Below are 17,684 nucleotides of genomic sequence, written 5' to 3'. Positions count from 1 at the left end.
CGGATGCCATATTCCTTGACTTCCGGAAAGCGTTTGACTCGGTGCCTCGCTGCAGACTCCTAACTAAGGTACGAGCATATGGGATTGGTTCCCAAGTATGTGAGTAGCTCGAAGATTTCTTAAGTAATAGAACCCAGTACGTTGTTCTCGATGGTGAGTGTTCATCGGAGGTGAGGGTATCATCTGGAGTGCCCCAGGGAAGTGTGGTAGGTCCGCTGATGTTTTGTATCTACATAAATGATATCTTGCATAGGGTGGATAATAATGTGTGGCTGTTTGCTGATCATGCTGTGGTGTACGGGAAGGTGTCGTCGTTGAGTGACTGTAGGAGGATACAAGATGACTTGGACAGGATTTGTGATTGGTGTAAAGAATGGCAGCTAACTCTAAATATAGACAAATGTAAATTAATGCCGATGAATAGGAAAAAGAAACCTGTAATGTTTGAATATTCCATTAGTCGTGTAACGTTTGACACAGTCACGTCGATTAAATATTTGGGCGTAACATTGCAGAGCGATATGAAGTGGGACAAGCATGTAATGTCAGTTGTGGGGAAGGCGGATAGTCGTCTTCGGTTCATTGGTAGAATTTTTGGAAGATGTGGTTCATCTGTAAAGGAGATCGCTTATAGAACACTAATACGACCTATTCTTGAGTACTGCCCGAGCGTTTGGGATCCGTATCAGGTCGGATTGAGGGAGGACATAGAAGCAATTCAGAGGCGGGCTGCTAGATTTGTTACTGGTAGGTCTGATCATCATGCGAGTGTTACGGAAATGCTTCAGGAACTCGGGGGGGAATCTCTAGAGGGAAGGAGGCGTTCTTTTCGTGAAACGCTACTGAGGAAATTTAGAGAACCAGCATTTGAGGTTGACTGCAGTACAATTTTACTGCAGCCAATTTACATTTCACGGAAAGACCACAAAGATAAGAGAGATTAGGGCTCGTACAGAGGCATATAGGCGGTCATTTTCCCCTCGTTCTGTTTGGGAGTGGAACAGAGAGAGAAGATGCTAGTTATGGTACGAGGTACCCTCCGCCACGCACCGTATGGTGGATTGCGGAGTATGTATGTAGATGTAGAACTGAATTGACTTCTTTCAGTGTCACGGAAAATTAGTTGTTAGCGTGCTTTTCGCCCAGCATAACTGTTACGTGTCGATTTCTTCTTTTCCAAGAGACGGCAGCTCAACTCATTGGGGTTCACTGTGAGGGCTGGCCTTGTTGATCCCTGTATCCGCGGCATTCTGGAAGCATTATGGAAATGGAGCCTTGGCATGGGTTCGCCCCGCAGCCTTCTCTGTTACCGACCGCAACCGATGCCGGTGGCTGCGCCTACGCCTGCGGGTAGAAGTCCCCCTCCCTACTCCCCACCCATTCCTCTCCCAGCCGTCTTCCAGCCCCCCCCCCCCCCAACCACAGTGCAGAGAAACTTGGCGAAGTCGTCGCGGCGCGTCTTCAAACAATGCGGCTGCAGGTGGAGGAAGACGCCGCTCTGCGCCCTGCTTGGAGAACAGAAGACCGTCTCGAGAGTGCGATACCGATCAATCGCCGCGTCGCGATCCAATGGCTGTGCAGTCTACATTCAACGCCATGCTGTGTCGACCGCGGGCCCCGCCTAGCATTAATATTAACGTTGTCCTAGATACCGGCAGGCGGTAACCTAATTGCGTTCCTCCGTTTTTGTGTAGGGACATCCTGAATTACTCTGGTGAAGATCTTTCAACTGTCAGCATTCTGAATGGCAAACTTTGTCTTTATTTCAGTCACCCTCTCTTTCAATGACAACAATTACATATAAAACAGTTAAAGCAAAGTCACGGTAGAGAATGATATGTTTTCACTCTGCAGCGGAGTGTGCGCTGATATGAGACTTCCTGGGAGATTAAAACTGTGTGCCGGACCGAGACTCGAACTCGGGACCTTTGCCTTTTGCGGGCAAGTGCTCTACCAACTGAGCTACCCAAGCACGACTCACGCCCCGTCCTCACAGCTTCACTTCTACCAGTACCTCGTCTCCTACCTTCCAAACTTTACAGAAGCTCTCCTGCGAACCTAGCAGAACTAATTTCATTCTGGAAACATCCCCCAGGCTGTGGATAAGCCATGTCTCCGCAATATCGTTTCTTTCAGGAGTGCTAGTTCTGCTAGGTTCGCAGGAGAGCTTCTGTAAAGTTTGGAAAGTAGGAGACGAGATACTGGCAGAAGTAAAGCTGTGAGGATGGGGCGTGAGTCGTGCTTGGGTAGCTCAGTTGGCAGAGCACTTGCCCGCGAAAGGCAAAGGTCTCGAGTTCGAGTCTCGGTCCGGCACACAGTTTTAATCTGCCAGGTAGAGAAAAAACGACACGCCACGAAGGAATTATACAAATTGGTCACAAACTGATAATCATACAGGTATCGACGCAAAATAGAAATCTAAACTTTAGCGGCCGATGGATCAATCTGTGACTCTCCAGTCCAACTTCACAGCACAGCTGACAAGAATAATGAACAGGGATATGTCGATAACTGGACATAAAGTCTTTGCGAATTTCTGACCTTGTACTCAGTTGGGCAGAAATTCTGGGAGAGAACAATATTCCCAGATGTCAGCCTTTGAGAGAGGACGTGTTGTTGAGCTCAAAGTAGCCGGTTGGAGTAATAGCGGATCGATCGACATTTCAGTAGGAGCGAAGCTACTATTCGACCATGTTGTCATGAATGGCCGAACACAGCGTCAAGAAAAAAGCAGTCAACCTAGAGAAAAGACAGAACGAGAGCATCGAGGAAAAGTCATCGACACACTCAGAGCTCCAGATCCATCATGATCATCGATTTGACGTGCAGCTGGTGCTTCAATGACCAAAAGGGCCATCAACAGACGGCTTACAGAAATACGGGTTCAGCCCACGGCGCACCTCGCCAACAACCATTGACCTCTGTTCACCAACAAGCCAGTTTCGGTGCTGTCTGGCACATTCGGCCTGAAATCTCATTGAATGGAGTAGAACTGTCTTCAGTGATAAGTCGCACGTCTTACTGACCACGATGATCAGTGAAGACGCGCCTGCAGACGTCCCGGACAGTGACGGGTTACCAACTTCACCGTCACCCGCCATACGGCCCGACAACCTCGTGTAATGGTCTAGGACGGTTGTTGTTCGTTGATTTCGAGGAGGGGACCAAACAGCGAGGTCATCGGTCCCATCGGATTAGGGAAAAAAGTCGGCCGTGCCCTTTCAAAGGAACCATCCCGGCATTTGCCTGAAGTGATGTAGGGAAATAACGGAAAACCTAAATCAGGATGGCAGAAAGAGGGTTTGAACCGTCGTCCTCCCGAATGCGAGTATAGTGTGATAACCACTGCGCCACCTCGCTCGGTAATGGTCTAGGGGCCGTTTTATATCATTGTACGAGCGCTTTGGTTGTCATTTGCGGTACCCTTACAGCACAGCTGTACATTGTCGATATTCTACCCCCCGTTTTCTTTCCCTTCATGGCAAGCCGTCCTGGGCTTACATTTCAGCAAGATAATGCCCGCCCGCGTGAATGGAGAGTTTTTACTGCTTTTCTTCGCGCTTCCTAAAAGCTACCTTGACCGTCTATGTTGCAGAATCTCTCTCCAATTGAGAACGTTTAAAATTTTTTGGGCAGGACCCTCCAACTGGCTTGGGATTTTGACTATCTAACGCGCAAATTTGGGACGGTGTCTCTCAGGAGGACATTCATCAACTCTATCAATCAGTGCCATGACCAATAACTTCTTGCATAAGCCTCATACGGGTGCTATTAGTTCCTTGTATTTGTCAAGCTCTTTCTCTTGTATAAATCTTCCATTTTTGCTGAAACTGTAATTATTTGGTTTATCTGTATATGTACATCACATCCACCAGTTTCCGTCCCATCCGAATAATTCTTTCGAGTTGCGTACTTTCCTTTTTTTTTGTCCTAGACTGTGTATCAAACCGTTGTATCAATATCAGACGAAAATGACAGTGGAACTGATAGACATTTATTTCATTTCAAGTAAAGGTGTAGTGCAAAAGGAATAAGAAAAGTTTCGAGCGTAGACTGAAGAAATAACGGCATTCGCTAGGAACGATTAAACAGAACGAGAGGAAACTTAAACCACGATGCCTGGGATGAGCCTAAAAACCTCAGATCTCTTGTCAAAAAGTACTTTTAACGCGAACGTTGAGATTAGGTTGTGGGTAACAACTGACACTAGTTTTTATGTTAAAGACAATTCTGGGCCAGCTGTTTTCCATAGTACGATGTGTGCCTAATGAAAGACTGCTAGTTAAAGTATATGACTGTAGATCTGTAGTACGTAAGTCATCATGATAGACAAGCGTGATTGTTCCAGGTACATAATTTCACTCTTACGAACTATAAGGACGAGTAATATTACAAATAAATAAAGGAACTGTGGGAAGAATCGTCTTTAGATTCATAATGACAGATACACTATCTGACTAAAAATATTCCGAGACCTATTAGTGGGCGTTAAGTGGGATGTGTCCACTGTCGATTGTATGACTGTGCAGGGGATATTTTCAATGAGGTATCTGAATGTCTGGAGAAATGGGGCCCACTCTTCCGCAGAAGACGAAACCAGAGAAGGTTCTGATGTCAGGCGCCGGCGTCTGGAGTGGAGTCAACGTTCTAATTCATCTCGAAGCTCTTCCACTGGGTTATGGTCACGACTCTCCTCAGGAAATTTATTGCCGACAAACCATTGTATCGCGGATGTTTCTTCATGAAAGGCTGCATTCTCGTGTGGATATGATCAGTCATCGTCTCACATCGGTTCGTCTACTGTACGCAGGTCACAGCACCGTAAAATATGTTAATATCCTTCTGTATTTAGCGTTTTCTTAAGTGCAACATGGGAACAACGCACTGACCACGAAAAACACCCACATATCGTAACAGTACTGATGGCACTGCACACGATGGCTGACATCGTTTTCCAGGCATTCACCAAACTCACTGCCTCCAATCGGATAGCCACAAGGTATAGCGTGACTCGTTTCCAGTGATTGAGTGCCCAGTCGCGTCGCTCTTTAAATCACCACAAACGTCGATCAGCGGTGACAAAAGTATGGTTTATATGGCGCTGCTCGACCATCGTACCCAAATATTTTTAACTTCCTACGACCAGTCGTTGTACTTGCTGGACAGCGGACAGCACTTTGCAACTCACGAGTAATTCTTTCCGCTGATTTCATGCGATTTTTTACAACCACCCTCCACAATGCCCAGTCATTACACGAGGTCTGTTGATCTTGGTATCGTTGTAGTTGGTCCTTCGCGTTTCCATTTCACAATCACATCATCAACAGATAACAAGGGAAACTTCAGAGGGGTTACTCGAGTGACATTCTATGATCAGTCCACGTTCGAAGTCACTGGGCTCTCGTGACTAGACAGATCTGCTGTTACTGATTCCCTACTGCCAACACAACAGTCCCGCCTGCCTTTAGAATCGTAGGTCCACCTCTCGTGACATGTAATGGTCAATTCAGCACTGCGTAAAGGCGTCTGGATACTGCACAAAAAATTCAACTGACGAAGTGCAAAATCAGCATACAACGTCCTAAGAGGAGATGCAACTTAAATACATTCGTAATTAGCCGCAAACTAAGCAGAGGCAAGTGTTTGGGTGTTCCAAAATGATCCGCAGCTAGGAGAACGCTTCTTCTTGGAGCCCCTCCATGAAAATCATCGTTTATTTCCTTGGTTGCATTGGACATGTCGGGATAATTGCTTCATACAAACGAAGAACACTTGTAATGTGCCTATAATTTTGCACCTTACAAGCAATTATCCACATACTTTCCCGTGAACTATATCCAAAATTAGATATCATTTGATAGGTTGTACATCGTATATACACTTTGTAAATAATTATTAACGCTTATTGTGTGAAAGTTGACGGAGTGTCTTAGTGTCTTTATAAAAAAACGGCGTAATGAATGATTGCCTATACTAGAAGAGGTTGGAACGCCAGTGCAAATGAAACGTTAGGGGGAACTCAAGCCCTGGGTGGAAGGCCAACACAGGTGTGCTGGTCCTGCTTAAACACAGCAAGTAGCAAGACGGACGTTGAAACATCTGAGCGCTGGGGCACAATAGATTCGTGACCGGCCGCTATTGTAGTAGGGCTGGAAGGATAACCAGATAATACTTCCGAACTTTGCAAATCTTGGACGCAGGTGAGAGCAACGAAGAAGCGGTATCTCTGAAACCACGCAGGCTGGGTTATTTCGAAGGATTTTTACTCAGAAGCGTAGCATTGTAAGAGTATAGGTTTTCCTCGCAAACTTTCTGCGCTGGACGACAAAAGACTAAAATATGGTGGGTCTGCGTTCGGAAGAATCTGTGGAGAGGGAGAATAGTCCGTGGGTACGGGAATATGATTCGTTTTCGGAATTACGTTGGTAGGGAGCTGAGCCTTGCTGGGAGTCCAGCAGTGGAGAGACGTGGTCTTCCATTGTGAGCGCCCGTGTGTGACGGTCGCTCGATATCATCCTTGTTGGCACAGACGGAGTTGCTGTCTTTACTCTCACGAGAGTTTATAGTTAGAACAGTTAGGCACTGTGCTATTGCGAACCTATACGATTCTGGACTTGACCTCTGGGTTGGAAGTCGTCACTGAGTACGCAGCGTTCAGTAATTGAGAGCACTTCCTCTGCCTATACTTACGTTAAGATGTTATCTGAACTCCGTCCTTGTGGCTGAGAGTTCGCGTTTCTCGTCTGTAGAACACAGATAGCAGAAGACAGTATTAAAGTATATTAGTCAGAGGACCACCTTCAGCAGTCCTAGTGTTTGAAAGAGTTTATTTGTGGCTGGAGTTCTTCCATCGTCGCAGACGCCTTGGAGAACCATCACTTCGACGCACCGGACGCAATACGTACGGTGATATTGCAAATTGCTTCGATTTATTAGGGCTATAAAAACTAAACGCCTGTGATCACGTTAGTTTATTTCCACTGAGGTTCCACACCACCGTAGATCAGCTTTGAAAATAGTGTCTTCTAGTGTTTGGTACGTAGATGGTGTCACTCATTTCGCGTTATTGATATTAGATTGCGCAGTCGTAATAAGGGACAGAGTTGGGCAATGGATTAGTAAATTTACTTAGGAAATGTAAGCTTTGTAATGTAAAGCTTTTTTTTAAATGTACAATAAATGTATAAGCAGGAACAAAGTTCATCATTTAGTAGTATTAGTTGCCTTAATCATTCATTTATATTTAGGTTATAATTTATATGTTAAAGTCCATTAAGAGATCCTAAGATCTGCTTCAGGCGGTAGTCAAAAAGGCCCAAATCTTCATTTTAGCGTTTATTATTTTCCGTTGCGCACATTCATTTTACACCCGCCTGGAGTAGCATCTTGGATACTTAATGTGAATGGTATGCGATCATCAGTTTGCCACAAATATTCGATAGAAACAGGGAGAACAATAGAAAACTTAGCAACATGCACCATCACGCAAACTGTCACACTGCACATCGAACAAGCGGCTAATCGACGCAGAAAGACGTGAGACTAACGTCTACGTGCGTGTGTTCACTTGCTTCATCCCTGCAAACTGCTTTTGTTACTTTCTGTCAGATAAAAAAAAATGCGTGGAGAGCGATTTTCGTTGCTTCAAGACACTGGCAAATTCTTGGAAAACTATAATTTTATCGAGAATCTATTATGCTTTTGATCTTTGCCTGTAATTTGGAAATTTGTGGTAAGGTCTTATGGGACCAAATTGCTGAGGTCATCGGTCCTTAAGCTTACGCACTACTTAATCTAACTTAAACTGACCTACGCTAAGGACAACACACACACACCCATGCCCGAGGGAGGACTCGAACCTCCGACGTGTTGAGCCACAAGGACCGTGACAGATCTTTGCCTGTAATTGATCTCGATACTGGCAACATACGGTTCCGGGAATTCCAAGACCAAATCAAAACCTCTACAGTAGTTCCTCAGACTAACCCAGACATATAAAAAGAAGCGAGCAGGGGACTTCAATTTATATATGTAGAGAGAGAAGATTTAATGAAACATTTTTATTTACTCACTAAAACACGACTGCAAGATACGTTTTTTTAGATGCATGCAGTAATGTTCATCTGTCATGGTTTCGATGAACGTCCAAGTGGCAAAAGATGTTTTCCATGTGATATAATTCCAAGTTAACAAGTTTCATATTTTTTACTTTACTTGTTCTCTGAAACCTTGCTTCTTCCGAATATAATGATTCTAGGTCAACGGGAAGTACCATACAGGTTTAGATGAGTGAGCTCTCGTGTATCAAAGTATGTGATACAAATGATCGAATCGTTTGATTCCACTGACTTAGAAGCTTAAATTTTTTACATCGCCCAGGGGGCCACAGACATTAGTATAAGACATAAATCTGAACTCCATACGCCAAACTATTGCAGAGAAAAAGGAGTCTTAAAGGCGAACAGACAGACAGACGGATAAAAAAGACAAAAATATTATTTCCTGTGAAGTAATTACAAACTAATCAAGTTCGAATGTTTTCGTTTATTTTTACAGCGAAACCTTGCTTCTTGCCAAATTTAATGGTTCTACGTCGACGGGAAGCACCTGTAGGTTTTGATGAGTGAGTTTTCAAGTATCAAAATATGCGATATGAAAGGTCGAATCTCTTGATTGTATTGACTTAGAAGCTTACAATTTTTGCGCCGAAAAGGGACTATAGACTGTAGTATGCCACATAACTTTGAACTCGATGCGTCTACCCGTCCCTGAGAAAAAGGATTCTTATCTATCGGACAGACACGCCGACAAACGAACGAAAAAGAGATCCTACAACGGCTTGGTTTTACTGACTGAGGCACGAAACCTAAAAAAATGGTAGAACTGGTTCGGTCGCATGAGAACGTGAATAAATGGTACAGCTGAATAAAATTCCTATGGGAGGCCATAAGTCCATAGGTTTACACACTACTTACTCGAAGTTAAACTAACTTACGCTAAGGACAACACACACACGCGCAGACACACACACACACACACACACACACACACCTATGCCCAAGGGAGGACTCGAACCTCCGACGGGGGCAGCCGCGCGAACCGTGGAAGGCGCCTCAGACCGCCTAGCTACCCCGCAGCAAAGCTGAATATTTCGAGCAAACAACAACAACAAAAAATACCAAAAACTTTTTCTGACTTGTTTTTTGGGGAAGCTTAAAGTGCTACTGTCGTTTAAGCCGTATTAGTCGGCGGCGATTAGCGTTATCAACACATTCTCCAAATCGGTGGCGGCATGTTTTCTGCGTTTATAAGTACTCGCGGCGTAGTCTTGAGGTCGTGCTGCATGAAAGGTCAAGTGCCTGTAGGACTAGGAGACAGCGTGTCCAGTGCGTCGGGCACCCACGATATGGCTTATATCAGGATGTCGTGCTTTTTCCACAGCGGTATCTGGACCTAATGCAGGCGAAAAGCAAAAGGTGAGAAGTGTACCCGATCGCGTGACAAGTGAACTAGTGTGGTCATCGGGGTGACTGGAATGCTCCAGAACGGCAGCTATCTATTTTCCTGTAGCTGATGAGTTGTTGTTGTTGTTGTTGTTGTTGTGGTATTCAGTCCTGAGACTGGTTTGATGCAGCTCTCCATGCTACTCTATCCTGTGCAAGCTTCTTCATCTCCCAGTACCTACTGCAACCTACATCCTTATGAATCTGTTTTATGTATTCATCTCTTGGTCTCCTACGATTTTTACCCTTCGCGCTGCCCTACAATACTAAATTGGTGATCCCTTGATGCCTTAGAACATGTCCTGCCAACCGATCCCTTCTTCTAGTCAAGTTGTGCCACAAACTCTTCTCCCCAGTCCTATTCAATACCTTCTCATTAGTTATGTGATCTACCCATCCAATCTTCAGCATTCTTCTGTAGCACCACATTTCGAAAGCTTCTACTCTCTTCTTGTCTAAACTATTTATTGTCCATGTTTCACTTCCATACATGGCCACACTCCATACAAATACTTTCAGAAACGACTTCCTGACACTTAAATCTATACTCGATGTTAATAAATTTCTCTCCTTCAGAAACGCTTTCCTTCCCACTGCCAGTCTACATTTTATATCCTCTCTACTTTGACCATCATAAGTTACTTTGCTCCGCAAATAGCAAACCTCATTTACTATTTTAAGCGTCTCACTTCCTAATCTAATTTCCGCAGCATCACCCGATTTAATTCGACTACATTCCATTATCTTCGTTTTGCTTTTGTTGTTGTTCATCTTATATCCTCCTTTCAAGACACTGTCCATCCCGTTCAACTTGTCTTTCAAGTCCTTTGTTGTTTCTGACAGAATTACAATGTCATCGGCGAACCTCCAAGTTTTTATTTCTTCTCCATGGATACCATTACTGTAACACAACTAAGTCGACTTGACCAAGGAACAAAGAGAGATTCGATTTATAGCAGATACCAGCATAAGATGCAGATTTACTGTCATTCCTTACTCACTAAGTTGACTTTTAGGGCTCCATACCTAAATCGACAACAATAGAACATTTACAGGCTCGCTTTGTTGTCCGCCTGTCTCTGTCTGTCTGTTCCCCTGTTAAGGGACTTTTTCCTCAGGAACGAGCAGACGGATCAAGTTCAAATCTATGTCACGTACTAAGGCCTACGGTTCTCTTGCGGTGTAAAACTTTTGAGCCTCTAAGGTAATGCAGTCAAAGTGCATGATAATTTATGTCAGATATTTTGACACTCGCGAGCTCACTCACTAATACTATGGGGCAAATCCCCTTGACCAAGAGTAATTAAATTTGGCAGGAAGAACAGTTTCACTGTACAAGAAAAGGAAAAAGTGCGAAAACTGTTAAACTGTAACTGTATCAAATATGAATATATTGCTACAATTAGAACTACATCGCATTCACTATTCGTCAAAACCACCACAGAAAAATATTACTGTGTGGGGACATTAAATATAAGCTGTACTGATGTTTCAGTAAGTAAATGAGAAATATTTAATATTTTACGAAATATTCCCTCTCTGGATACATTAACTGAAGTCCTCTGCTCGCTTCTTTTTTTCTGTCCGGGCTAGTCGCAGAAACTACTTTAGACATTATGCTAAAGTCTTAGAATTCCCGGTTCCGATGCCTTTCCGGTTTTGATAATGAGAGTAGGAAAAAATCATAGAGATTCTCGGGGAGAAGAACTATCAGTACATATAATTAAGTTTGTACGGAACCCTGAGTATACGGTTTCTACACGCAGTTGGCCAATTTCGATTGATTATTCTCTTAGTATCTGGCGTCTGTAACACGTATTTAATCTATTGTGATTTATACAATACTAGAAGTGTTTCTATATCATAATTCGTGATGTTATAGTACTAATGTCAGGTTAAATGGACAATACGCTGCACGTGTTACATGAATTATTCAAGACTTGTAGATACCACGCCTTCTGTTCACATCAGTAGCTCGGTTGGCCTCCTACAGAACAATATCGTATATACATGAAAATCTATACTTCACATATTGCTATTGTAATTTAGAGCTTGTGGTGATTCAAACTTCGTTAAGTGTCTATATGTCAGGCTTGTTTGTGTCGTAGTAGATAAATATGGTGCAGTTTTACTTTGCGTTTGTGTGTGTGTGTGTGTGTGTGTGTGTGTGTGTGTGTGTTTCGGGCGCCTGCAAGTGAAAATACAGGATTAAAGATGCAGTAAAAGCTCGGATTGGCCACGGAATCAGAAAAAAATAGACAATTTCCTCTCAATTGTAACTCCGTTGACAATGCCGACACCACTTGGCCAGGAACGTTGCTTCTGTCCCACATTGGCGTATGGAGGAGCTGCAGGTTAGCCTACGTTCGCCAGCTACCAAAGTGAAAGCGCCTGAGCGCAACTACTGCGACGAGGGACAACCCAAGCAGCAAGACACCAGCTTTCTAATAAAGAAACTAGAGAAGGAAGGCACAGTCGCTTCCTTCTCGTTACAATGCCACACATAAGAAGGAGAGCACTGTAAAATCTCTGAACGGGTCTGTACATAGCCAGGATAGCCGTGCATATGATGATGAAATATGATCGAAGTGTCGAACACAACAGATATAAAGGACACAAGCATTCACAATCAGTTCCACGCCCCGTGATCTTTCCCGAGCTAGGCCTTGAAGGATAACATCGCTGTAATCAACAATTGCAAATATAAGAGTTTGACAAGTTTGTTTTTAAAGTCAAGAAGGAAGAACTTTTTGTATTTTTGTAGGGCTTAGAGTGTTGTTGAAACCTTCTTGCACAGTGCAGTTCGTTCTCAGTCCAGTTTTGATTTTAAGCTATTATTACTCCTAGGCTCTTTTCAGAAGGAGAGACGTTGATGTGTGTATTATAGAGTGTCAAAGGTGGTAGAGCTTTCCGATAATTCGGGCTAAGGAGCCTAGAATGATCAACTAGTCCGCTTGGTTTTTGAATCGGTTGAGCGTTAACCCTACATCTCATCTCGTGCCCATTTTGATGGTGCACAGAGCTCGGTATTGAGGTTCTCGTTATCTGTCTTATGGTTTATTGGTTCTGCTCTTAGATACAACTGGAGGTCATCAAGATACATGTGGTATCTGCAGTAAGACATAATCGATGACACATCATTGACATACAATGACAATGGAAATAGTATAGGAGCTAATACCAAACCCTGGGGCGGGGGAGGGGGGGGGGACTTACACTACGTGCCTCCATTGTGATTTTATGGTGACAGACATGACCAACTGCTGGCGAGAAGTCTCTCTGACCAGCTATGTTGTGACAGGAACATGCTTCCGGCATGTAAATGGCTAAGGAAGCATTGAGTTGTGCCATAGCATGTGGAAATTGTCAGCCGCTATGGCAGACTGTGGTACCGCAGCTTGCTGCGCCAGCAGTGTTGTTGTCTCCTGGGTTTCATAGGCGGCTGGCTGCACACCCGTTGATGGGTTGCGAAATCCAGTCTGTGGCTGTTGCCAGAACACAAGGAAACCATCCCGGCATTCGCCTTAAACGATATCCAGACAGCCTAAATGTGAAAGACCAGATTGCTGTTCTGCCTAATAAGAGCCACTGCCTTACCTCTGCACTTCCTCACGCTGATGGAGAGATCGATGGAAGGCAAGGCCATAGAATCTCCAACAGGACCATGCCCAGTAAAGAATTTGGTGTTCATGCTAACAATAGCATGATGTCTGAAGTGTTGGCAGAAGAGCCAACACCGTGTTGCTAGAGGAGGCCGAAATGCACGCTTTTAAGCTCTCGCAGGCTGGCGTGAGGTCTGGAACATTTAAGGGAATTAATAGTAGCAAATAAAGTACGTAGTTGATATAATACTTAACTTTAATCCATAATTGGAGAACATCGCTCTTGACGGTACATGTTTTATAAAATAGTATCAAATGCTATGGCGCCTTGCTAGGTCGTAGCAAATGACGTAGCTGAAGGCTATGCTAACTATCGTCTCGGGAAATGAGAGCGTAGTTGTCAGGGTTGCATCGCTAGCAAAGTCGACTGTACAACTGGGGCGAGTGCCAGGACGTCTCTCTAGACCTGTCGTGTGGTGGCGCTCGGTCTGCAATCACTGACAGTGGCGACACGCGGGTCCGACATATACTGATGGACCGCGGCCGATTTAGAGGCTACCACCTAGCAAGTGTGGTGTCTGGCGGTGACACCACAATGTCAGCCTCGTATATTAATTGCATCTGTTGCCTGTCATCTTCCTTGTTTGATGCATCATCGTCTTGCGCTATTAGCAACTCTACAGAGGGTCTACAACTATCTTCGTGCTATCTGTATCTTTTGTTTTGAAATTTCTGTCCTTCATCCATCCACCACCTTGGCACCCTGGTTCTTCCTGCTCCTTGTTATTTGACTGGTTTTGATGTTGTAGGGTTAAATATGACTCGCTTTCCTTGTCCTGCATCCAAAGTGGAAAATTGAATATTCAGTACACGCTACCTGATCAGAAATATCCGGACGCTTACTGGTCGACACTAATAAGGGATATGTCCATCCTCCGCCTTTACAACAATTCTTTTAAGGGGACACTTTCTATTAGGGATCTGGTTGTCTGTGGGGGAATAGCGCCCCATTCTGCCTGAAAAGCCAAAACCAGATAAAGTAGGGACTGTGACGCTTGCATCTGGAATGAAGTGGACGTTCTAACACATCTCAAAGATGTTCCATTCGATTCACGACAGGATACTATACAGGCCCGTCCATTTAAGGAATTGTCGACAACCCATTGCCTCTGATGCTCCATTATAACGGGTGCATTGTCACGTTGATACAACCATCTTCTCTGACCAGTGTTGTTGGATGTGTTCATATGCTTCCGCATTTAGCGTTTTTGTAAGTGTAATAAGGGAACCACACCCTGACCACTAAAAACACAGCTACGTTGTAACAGCACCTCCTCCGTACGTCACTGATGCCACTACACATGATGGCAGGTAATGCTCTCCATGCATTCACCAAATCCATACTCTTCCATCGAATTGCCACAGGATACAGCGTCATTCATCACTCCAAATCAATCTCTCCCAATCACTCCCAGTGTCGCTAAGTGCTGACTGCAGAAATGTTGGGTTTATGAGGGGCAGCTCCACCTGTGTAGCCCATTGTGTTCAACTCCCAACCTACAATCATTGTGCTAGCTGGACTGTTGGCAACATTTCGTAGCTCACATGTGATTCATTCCACTGATTTCATGCTATTTTTTACAACCACACTCCAAAATGCTCAGCAGTCGTCAGTACATGAGGTCTACCTGGTCTCCATTTCGCTGTGGTTATTCCTTCACGTCTGTACTTCACAGTCACATCACCAACAGTGGACTTGGGCAGCTTTAGACGGGTTACCAAGTTTACATCCAATAAATAGTCAATGTTCGAAGTCACTGAGCTCTCCTGACCGATCTAGTCTGCTGTTACCACTTCTCTACTGACTGCACAATATTCCCCACCACTTCTTATGTGCTGGTGGAAGCTGTCGCCAGCACAACAGTTGGCAAGGATCTAGTGTGAAGATCAATAGCAGGCATTGGATCAAGTGCACCTATCGCGAGAGAGGCCAGAGACACACTGACAAGCAACAAGCCGTCAGCACCCTCTCGGCAGCATGTATTTAGGCTGCCGCCACTGACCAGATGGTCTCACTGATTCACACTTCGCTTTGACGTCTGTCATTCATTTCCACAGTGGCTTAGTTCAGCACAGGCTACGCCAGCACATAGCAACCTGATTAGTGACCACAGCGAGACTAAAGTTTATTTTTCCTTTATTGTAATTTCCATTCCCCATCAGGGGCGGGCTGGTAGCAGCATAAGCGCTGCTCTTCAGCTGAGAGACATAAATAGACGGGAAGACATGTCAAACAATATAAAGAAGAAAACGTGACGGAATATAGAAACAAAAAAGACGGAACAGAAGAAAAGAGAGCATACAAAGCGATGAATGTAAAACGGAGATAAAACTCTAAGAAAGCCACGTGATGGACAACGTAGCATGGATTAGTCATGGACGAAAAACAGGTCGAGCACATAATTAAAACCACGTCACTAGAGTATACTGCAGAATGGCACTGAAACACAACACTAACTCATCACACTGATAATGTATAAAAACCTGGGAGGATCTCTGGGGGGGGGGGGAGACAAGGGAAAAGGGAATAGGGAAAAGGGGGCGAGGAAGTGGGGAGAGAAAGGGGGATGAGGTGAGGGGGGGGCATGCTGAAGGAGGGCCAGGCAGGGAGGGAAGGAGGAAAATCCGCTCTGGGAGGAGGAGGAGAGAGGAAAAAAGGGACCCTGGGGAGGGGGGTTGGACAAGGCCAGGTTACAGCTGGAAGGAAGAGTAGATGTCACAGCAAAGTTCAACATCCAGGAGGGGAGGTGCTGGAAATTGCCCTAATGAAGGAGATGGAGGGTATGGAGGTGGAGAGAAGGAGGGATACAGTGATAGAGGCGTGGCAATGGTTGGGGGGAGGGAGAGAGGAAGGAGGAAATCAGGGGGTGGGAAGGATCAAGAATCCGGACAGTGTAAAGGATGCGGAGATGTTGGAGGAAGGGGATGAGATTGTACAGGAACGGTGTGGGGGAAGGAAGGTGGATATGGAAGGCAAGATGGAGCACATGGTGTTTGAGGATTTGGAGGGCGTTGTAAAAGCAGGTGGGTGTGGAGATCCAGGAATCGCTGGCATAGGATGGATGAGGGATTTGTAGGTGTGGAGGATGGTGGAAAGATGCAATCCCCATGTCCGGCCAGACAAAAGTTTCAGGAGGCAGAGTCGAGAATGGGCTTTCTGCTGGTTGGTCAGGAGGTGAGGGGTCCAGGTGAGGTGACGGTCAAGGGTGAAGCCAACGTATCTTAGGGTGGGGGTGAGCTGGATGGGATGACCATAAAGGGTGAGGTAGAAGTCATGGAGATGGAAGGAACGGGTGGTGCAGCCTATGATGATTACCGATATTATCTGCAACAGCACTGTTACTGTTGAGCATGTACCACAATACAAGGCCTCTATTCAAGTTAAGTATCCAGTACAAGTAAATAAGGTGCTACTCCACGTGTGCGTTTGTGTTGTAGAAAGAGGACACCGGCCACCCATAACAACATCCTCTCCCTTGCTCCCTCGGTACAAGACTCCACATTTTATACTCTAGGTTCTGCCTCCCGTGACATATAGTGGTCAGTTCTGCATTATACAGAAGTGTCCGGATACCTTTGATCATATACGGCATTTGTTACTTGATGTGTTTGTCTGTGTGTCCGTATTACACTGTACCATTTGTTCTTAACAGTTCTTTCTTCAGTTTATCTATTCTTGTACTGTAGTGTCAGTTAATTATCGCCTTTTGTAATCCTGATGGTTTCTTCTTGTTCTTATTCTTCTTGGTAGTGTGTTCAGCCTGTTATGAAATCTCTGTATTATCTGATGTTATATCGTCTGTTTTAGTATGTTTCCATTTTTTTTGAAAATTTTGTCTATTAATTATTCCAACGGCCTTGCCGCAGTGGTAACATTGGTTCCCGTCACATCACTGAAGGTAACCGCTGTCGGGCTTGGATAGCAGTTTGATGGTTCACCGGGGCGTCTGCTGAGTGTTGTTGGCAAGCGGTGTGCACTCAGCCCTTGTGAAGTCGATTGAGGACCTAGAGGACCTACTTGATTGAGAAGTGGCGGCACCGGTCACGAAAACTGACAACGGCTGGGAGAGCGGTGTGCTGACCACATGCTCCTCCATATCCGCATCGGGTGACGCCTAAAGTTACGTTGTACAAGACGCGACAGTTGGCTGCGACTGCGACGCTGCCCCCTCCTCTTTTCCCACCCTGGCAGACGGCGACACGGCCGCAACACGACTGGAGTCGTCGCTGTTTCCCAAGCTCCGGTCGGCGGCGGCGGATTCAAATACACAAGAAAAGTAAGAATTCCGATTTTCTTGCTGTAAAAAATACTGTATGTTAATGCAACCATGTTACATCGGCTCCCAGAGTTAGTTTTTCGATACAGATTCTCCATTTACTTTAAAAAATTGAAAAGTATCTCTCCGGTTTTGCACGTTTTTATCGCTGTATATTACTTCTCTATTAATTGTGAGGAAAGTAAAAGGCACAAAAAAATTGATGTTTGCGTATCTTACAGTTTCACATCACAGCTTGATAA

The 17,684-nt window shown here is 44.8% G+C and overlaps 1 non-coding gene across 1 annotated transcript; it reads right to left on the bottom strand.

The window, feature by feature from the left end:
* Positions 1–1,898: 1,898 nt before the first annotated feature.
* Positions 1,899–1,973, bottom strand: Trnal-caa (transfer RNA leucine (anticodon CAA)). The gene has a single exon. It is a non-coding gene; the product is annotated as a tRNA-Leu (tRNA).
* Between the last annotated feature and the right edge of the window lie 15,711 nt (positions 1,974–17,684).

Source organism: Schistocerca serialis, chromosome 4 (assembly GCF_023864345.2).
Source record: "Schistocerca serialis cubense isolate TAMUIC-IGC-003099 chromosome 4, iqSchSeri2.2, whole genome shotgun sequence".
In the NCBI taxonomy this organism is placed as follows: domain Eukaryota; kingdom Metazoa; phylum Arthropoda; class Insecta; order Orthoptera; family Acrididae; genus Schistocerca; species Schistocerca serialis.
This window is presented reverse-complemented; position numbering and strand designations above follow the sequence as displayed.